Source organism: Pongo pygmaeus, chromosome 4 (genome assembly GCF_028885625.2).
Source record: "Pongo pygmaeus isolate AG05252 chromosome 4, NHGRI_mPonPyg2-v2.0_pri, whole genome shotgun sequence".
NCBI lineage: Eukaryota > Metazoa > Chordata > Mammalia > Primates > Hominidae > Pongo > Pongo pygmaeus.
In genome coordinates, this window is record NC_072377.2 from 163,986,292 (window position 1) to 163,993,871 (window position 7,580).

The window sequence follows — 7,580 nt, forward strand, 5'->3', positions numbered from 1 at the left end:
GGAAAGGGGGGGAGGGAAAGAGAGATAGAGAGAGAGGACAGGGAGAAAGAGAGAGGGGTGGACCCTGCTGGATGGAGATTCTGTTTTCTCCTTGCTAAAATAGAAGTGATTTGCAGGCTTTCCCTATGGAATCCAGTTTGACTCTCCCCAGAGCTAAACACAGGCACACTAACCCCAAAGGGAGGAGGCGGGGCCCGAGCCTCGAGGCCCCGCCCCTTCATTTGCATAACGTCATCTTTCCGCCCGCCGCAGCCAATCGCGGCCCGAAAGCCTGCTCGCTGGCGGCGCCAGGCCACGCTCTCTCATTAACATCCCGCTCCCGGTGGCGCAGGGGAGCCGGCCAAAGTTCCTCGCAAAGTGGCGAACGAGGGAGCGCTGAGCACTGGCGCCTGGGCTGGGGAGGAGCGGGTCCGAGCGAGGACGCAGAGGGGACAGAGGGAAAGGGAGGCGGGTGTCTTCCTCAGGAATTTGAGCTGGGGATCTGCATCCTGGCCATTGCAGTCCTTTAGCATCCTCGCCGAGCCCTGAGCGCGCTGGAGGCTCGCAGGCTGCGCCCTCCCAGGGCTGATGCCGCGTCCTGCTCCGCTGTTCTGGGACGTCGGGGACAAAAGTGGAGGAGACGGGAGAGCCCGGGCAGAAAAAGCAGGACGCGCGTCCCAGGTGCCCACCTCTTCGCTTTGAGGCGGGGGCGGTGGGATGGAATACGGGTGCGCGAGGTCGGGGCCGGTAACTCGCGGAGGGGCACGGCCTCCACGCTGGGAGGGATGAATGGACGCTGGGCCCCGGCAAATGAGGCGCTGTGGGTCCCCAGGAAGTGGGGTACCAGGCTCTGCTCCCACCCCGGCCTCTGAAACGCTTCTCTCTCAGCCGCTAGCCTAGAGGCTGCCAGGGTTGGGCGCTGTTCTCACTCGCACGCTCACCTCTCTCGCGCAGTCCTCGAGATATGTGAATGGTGGAATGAATGCTCTCACTGGGGCTGTGTCAGGATGCGTTTTTAAATTTTCTCAAATTAAATGCCAACCCCTCATTCCCCACCCCAAGTAGTTGGTTGGTTTGTTTTTAGAGTAACTACCAAAGCAACAGCAATGTTAACCGTCCTTGATTAGCTGGTTATTTGGTGCAGGATTTTTCTCATCCTCTTTTATTCTTCCTGTTAAAAAGGAGGGCTTGAACAAATCCTTCCTAACTCTGTCTTTGCCATATGAAAAGGGTGGGGGGAGAAGAGAAGGAAGGTGGGGAGGAAGGGAAAAAAGGAAGAAGGGGAAGAGAAAATGGGAAGGAAGGAGGGAGAGAGAAAGAAGGAGAGAGGGAGAAGGAACAAATGGAAATGGGAGAGATGGACGGAAAAAGGGAAAGGAAAAAGGACGAAATTGTCTCCTTCCTCAGGCTTTTCAGCATGTATCTTTGTGACTGGCAAAGGAAATAACTAGAAGTTTCTGGGTAATGTGCCCCCATCATTTTTTAGCAGGTTGTAACCTCTAATAAGCACGTGGTGAACTTCTGTTTCATTGCCCTCAAAGGAACTCCCTGACTGCAGCCAAATCTGCTAAGGACTCCTTCAGGGAAATTATCTGCCAGAAATCCAGGTCCCCTTTCTGCTGGCCTTCCTTGGTCCTTTGATTTAGGAAGCTCATGGGGTCAGTGATGGAAAAGTACACATGCCCATGTTGAATAGAGACAGGCAAGAGTTATGCTTTGTGCTCTTGGCAGAGCAGTGGAGCCACTTCCTGATTCCTAAACTGGATGAAAGAGTGTGGTCCTGGCCTGCAGTGCATGGCCACTGTCCTCAAACACTGCTTTATCTCCTGTGCACAAGGCCTACCCAGCTCTCACACATGTAATCTAGACCTCTTGTGTGCTGAGCACTTTCCCCTGGTACCATAATTAATGCCATGTCTTCCAGGACTTCCCTGAAGAGATTGGTCTGCTCTTTCGGGATCCCCATAGCATTTACAAGGTTCCTAACATAGCGTTCATGTTGAAGAAGGGTACAATGGTGGAGAGACTTGAAGGGCTGTAGGTTTGTGGGGATAGGTATGTGAACATTTTCAGTCTCTATAGTATTTAAATGCACAATTGAAACTTGGCCTGCTAAAAACTTTCTAAAGCTCCAAACTTAACCTGATGCTCCAGGTCCAAGGGGGTCCCCAGAGTCAATCCCTCCCCCTGCCTGGGCCATATTCTCCAGCTCAGAGAGGATCCTTGAAGGTAAGGAGATGAGGAAGCAAAGCCCACCCATCCTATCAATGGGTCCCATATAGCCCTGGCAAAAGGCCCAGGCCTCCTTCTCTTTATCTGCCTGAACCTCCATTTTACTCTCCAGTAAACAGTCCTCAACTGCAGGACTCCCAGCTGAGTCTGGTGGGGTGTCTCCAGTGGTGAGGGACACAAAATAAGGGAGCAGATCACTGCCAAACGAAGGTGACAAAAGTGCCAGGGAAAGGAAAAGCATAGACACCCTCAGGTCCAGGATCAGCAAGAGACAAACAGCAGAAAGATTTCTGGGGTTGAGCAGAATCTAGAAGCATCTGCAAAGGATGCGTTTGTTTAGAGCCTGAAGCTGACTCACCCAAATGAGAAAGTGGCACAAAGCAAGAAGTCTTGAGCAGCTCAATTTCTACCCCAGAGCCAGTCTCTCCAGGACCTAAATACGAGGGAGGCAATTTCCATACCTGCCAGGCTAGAGAAGGAAGAAAAATAAAAGGGGGCAGGAATATTTTGATAAGACTAATTTCCTTTGGCTGTGCAGAGGCAGCATCTACCTCACCTGGGGTGGTGAGTGTGCTTTATTTTAATCAAGCAGAGTGTATTCATAGCTTTTCTTCTGGGTGTCCTTGTGCTTTCAACCTGGCTTTCTCATCCTGTAATAAATGTTTAAGTAGGAAGGAGGCTAAAGAGAAGGTTGGAAGAGAGACAGAGTGAGTGACAGAAAACTGGAAATGACACACAGGCCAGCAGAGCAGTAGTTTTTTTGTGGATTTTCTCCGGTGAATATTGAGCCAGCAATTGTAATTTTAAACTTTGAAGAAGAGCCTCTTAAATACTTCTAAATCTTCATGTGAGGGTAGCACTACCTCCAGAGACAAAGCATGTGTGTAGAGGGTGATTGCCATCATACCTGAAAGCAGATACTTCAAGCACTATCCATCACAATTACCTTAGGTATGTACTTTATGGTAAAGGTATCCTGTAATGAGATATTCTAGTATGTACAGCATTGCCTAGGCTTTATGGCATATGAGTGATTTGACTTTAGGGTAGTTTATAATAGTAATCCCCAAACTGGGTTAATCAGGCTAATCACATGGGCAAGGGTGCAGGCACTTGTTAGAAATGCAGATTTCCAGGCCTTATTCTGACCCACAGAATCAGAACCTCCTGTGTTGGTGCCTGGGATCTGTATTTAAAGTTATTTGGAAACTCTTGATTTTTGAATATATATCATCTCTGAGAGAAAGAAGGAAGGGAAGGAAGGCATGAGGAAAAAAGACTTGCATGGGGAAAAAATACAGCAGAATGAGTTTACACCTGGAAGGAAAAACTAGAGAGGTTTGGGGTTTCCCCTGGAGCCTAGTTTCCCTGCTGAGCTCCTCAAAATTTCTGCAGCTGTGGGAGTTCAGGATACACAGCTCCTCAGATGCTCCCAGCGGTAGGCAGGGCTGTCCAGCTCTCGGGATCTCTTGACCTGGGCCTGGAGGAAGCCCAGGGCAGTGTGCAAGCCCTCCCTACCCACCCACTCCCAGCCTGACCTTCTGCTCCTTGGCTATCCCAACCCTCTTGAGGCACAGGGAAATCAATTCTCCTTCCTGAAAGGTAACATCTACCAGTAATTTCTGGGGACTCCAGTAGAAACACACCGGTCTCCCCAAAGAGAAGAGACTAGATAAATACAGCCAAACTAAGACCCGTGGAAAGGTCCCAGCGAAAGAGGGAATCGTCTCTGTTCGTCCGCCCCCAGGAGGCCAGACTTGGGACCTGTCACTTGGAAAATTCTCTTGATCTGCATTCCCCTTGTAAGGGCGCGTCCCCAGAAGGGCAAACCGTCCCGGGACGTGCCCCCTTCCCTCGCCACCTGCCAGGGACAGCTTCGAACAAGGCGGGAGGACAGATGCCTACTTCAGTGTTGGGAAGGGAAAGGGGAAAAGAAAGATGGAAGGACCTAAGCCAAGGCGCAAAGTCCCTCAGATTGCGGCCGCTCCAGAGGAGCCGACCAGCAGCCTGGAGTCGGGGTTGAGGTGGAGAGGAGCAGGGGCCGCAGCGCTGCCCGGTGGAGGAGAATAGGAGTGGGTGGCGGCCCGGGGCCCTGGGAAAGCCGGGACCTGCGCGAAGGCGCGGCTCTGCGGGGCCCCTGAACTGCACCCGAAAGATGGCGCGAGCGGCCGAACACCGTGACACACCGCCAGCCCTCAAAACCGTGGCTCTTTTCCTCGGTGATCTCCATGCGCAGTCCTCGGGGAACGCGTGGGAGTAGCAGGCCAGGGGTCCACTGGAAATCCAGAATCTGATTTCTGTTTCCGACTCCCTGCGCTCCAGAGAAGGCCTCCTCTGCTGGCCCAGTATGACCGACACTTCCCGGCCCTGGGAGCGCACATCCACCTCCCACCCCCCATGGTACATACAGGGAAACTGAGGCCTAGAGAAGGACAAAGACACCCACAGACGGCTAGGAGATAGAGACCAAGCAAACACCACCGCGGGGCTCCGTCCCAGGTTGGGAGCGCTTAGTCTGATAGGGCCAGAAGCCTGGGGCAAGGGGTTCCTACAGGTCTTTCTGGGGCGAGCATGCCAACTCTCTTGGGTTTCCCCCCGGGCGGCCCCAGATAATTATAGATCCCATTTGTTGAAGGCTTTACGGGCAGGAACTCACTGAATATCCGCCACAGACCACGGCAGATAAGACCACTCTGGCGTTTTACAGGTGAGCAAACGGAGACCCCGTGAGCGAAGTTGAAAAACTTGTCCACGGCCAACAGCTAATAAAGTCGTCAAGTCAGAATATCGCCAGAGCCTGTCCCCTTAAATATAGAGCCAAACCGTCCACCCAGCTGTGGCGCGAATCTCTTGCCCCCAAACGCTCAAGTGTCCTTTGGCTCTGGATCTCCTGGGCCCGGGTTCCGCATCCGGGAAGAAAAAGGAGCGAGCGCGCACGGTGCCTCCTGAGGGCAGGGAGCAGAGGAGGGAGATGAAAGGGGAAGATTATGAAACGTCCTAATGCGCGTACTGAATGCGCATTCACGTGGTCAGTTACCGATATGCTTCTCTCTCTCCTGTCCCTCAGGGACAGAGCGCGCCAGGGACGTGCCAGCCCCGGCCCCGGCTCTGCCACATTTACTATGTGACCTCCTGTCAGTCACTTCTCTCTCCCAGTCCTAGATGAGATCTTAGAGCTCACGCAAGCTCGCCTGTTGGAACAGACTAAGTATCTGACTTTGCGGGGATGTTCCTGACGCCCATCGAAGGACAGAAATCTGGACACTTGCGGATGTGCTTTAATGGGGGAGATGCTGATTCCGCCCTGGCGTGACCATAGATAGCTAAAAGCTGAAGTCATTCTGAGTCGGCAGAATACAGTTGGGGGCACTGCCGGAAAGGATCTTTAAGTCCGAGGATGCCCTAGGGCGCGATCATATCCCACCCGGTGGCCCTTGCACACAGTCCCCTAGTCCACGAGATTGGAGTCCGATCTGGGAAAGTCCCTGCTCCCTCGGTAGAAGGAGGCTCTGGGATGGGAGAAGGGAGCTTCTTAGCGATTTGAAAATTAGCGTCCCTTCAGTAGCACAAACCTTATGGAAGAAACCTTGGCCTTAAAACATTCTCAGAGGGGAGACTGGGAGGAACAGGCCTGTTTATTCCGGGGAAAGTTGGAGGAGGGAGGGCGAGTTTAGCAGAAAAGTTCCAGATGCCTGGATAACAAAAAGTTTGCGCGCATACTTCCTTCGAGGGACAATTTGCTGAATATTTACACACCTTTGCGTGCTGCGAGGTCTTTGTTGGCTACTGGGACGCGAGATGTGTATGATGTGAATGTGCAAATATGTTTGCATGTGCGAAAAGTGGCTGCACATTTGTGGGCCGGTGCAGTAAGTGTGTGTTTGTGCCGGTGACGGCGAGCACTTGGCTGAATGTGTGCGTGGGTGCGTAAGGCATTGGTGCACACGGGCGTGAGTGCGCATGTGTATAGTGTGTGCACGTGTCATGTGTAGACGTGTCTAAGTGAGTGGGGTGTGCATTTGCAAAAGTCCGTGTGTATTGTGCAAGAGCATCGTAAACGTGTGTGAGCCTGAACTCACACGTGGTTTTGTGTGCACGTGTACGTATGAAATTCAGCAAAAAAAAAAAAAAAAAATCCAAAAAAATCCAAAAAAATCTAGGTCCAGGCAGAGTGCGGACCGAGGGCCCAAGGGCAGGCGTGCAGACTGCTACGACTTTGGCTTTAGGGAGACGCCTGCGGGGCGCAGGGCCCGCCCGAAGACGCGGGTTAGCATACAGCTCAGCTGCCGGCATGCGATGCGGGTTCCCGCTGCGGGCCTACAGATTACGCGGACTGAGCTGGGAACGGTCCCTGCTGGACAGTTCCGTGCTCTTAATCCTTCCTCGCCGACGGTCTCTGATTATTGATGCTTGCCGTGTGTCCTAAAAGGGAAGGCTTCCGGTTTATTTGCTTATGTATTTATTATCTTTATCAACGTCATTTTTTGGCAGCTGCCGTGAAGATGCCAAACCCACCAAGACTGCGCTGCCCCACCTCTCCGAGGCTGCCTTGGGAGTGCGGGTGACCCGCGAGCGCCAGAATCTTCCCTTAAGGTGGAGCCACAGCGCCACCTCGCGATCCTCCAGCTTCCCTCCCTCATGGCCACGGAAGGCTGGCCCTTTCTGGTCCAAGCCCCCAAGGTCCCACACTTACTGGTTTTCCATGCACTTTCATTATTTCCCTTTCTCTCTCTCCAATGTTCCCTTATCCTGAGTATTGAGGTCCCCAAACACGCCTTTCCACCCCACGTTTGGACATAGCCGGAATGTCTACCTCCTTCTCCATCCGGTGAAGCACTGCTCCCCCTAAAATCACCAGCTCAAAAGTCACCTCTATGAAACCTTTTTAGACTTTTCCAAGGCAGTCATTCGTGCCTTTCCCTGGTTTCCCTACTGCTCACATCACATTGGACAGGAAATGCTATTTAAACGTTTTTCTCCTCTCCCTAATCAGGGAGCTTCTCTGAGAGGAGCCATGGCTATCCTTGCTTATTCAACAATAAAATCTAGTATATATCAAGTGCATACTATGGAGCGTTTAATGCACTGTACTGTGCAAAAACATATTGTCTTATTTCATTTTCCTAGCAAAACCATGAGGAAAGCACGAATATTGTTTCCCATTTTGCAGATGAAGAAACTGAGGTTAGAGAAAATAAGTACCCATCCAAGGTAGCATTGCAGAGCCTCATCCAAGTCAGCTTGTCTGATGCCAGAGCCAACTTTTCTTAACCTCTGTCTTGCAGACTTATTCAGCTCTATATCCGTAGGCTTTGTGATAGGAAAAGACACAGAATGAGTACTTGTGTGTTTATGAATAAATGTATCAT

The 7,580-nt window shown here is 52.0% G+C and overlaps 1 long non-coding RNA gene across 1 annotated transcript; it reads left to right on the forward strand.

Moving 5' to 3' along the window:
- The first annotated feature begins 304 nt into the window (after nucleotides 1-304).
- Nucleotides 305-7,270, forward strand: LOC134739618 (uncharacterized). The gene is made up of 2 exons (XR_010126456.1): nucleotides 305-660; nucleotides 6,703-7,270. It is a non-coding gene; the product is annotated as an uncharacterized LOC134739618 (long non-coding RNA).
- The last annotated feature ends 310 nt before the right edge of the window (nucleotides 7,271-7,580 follow it).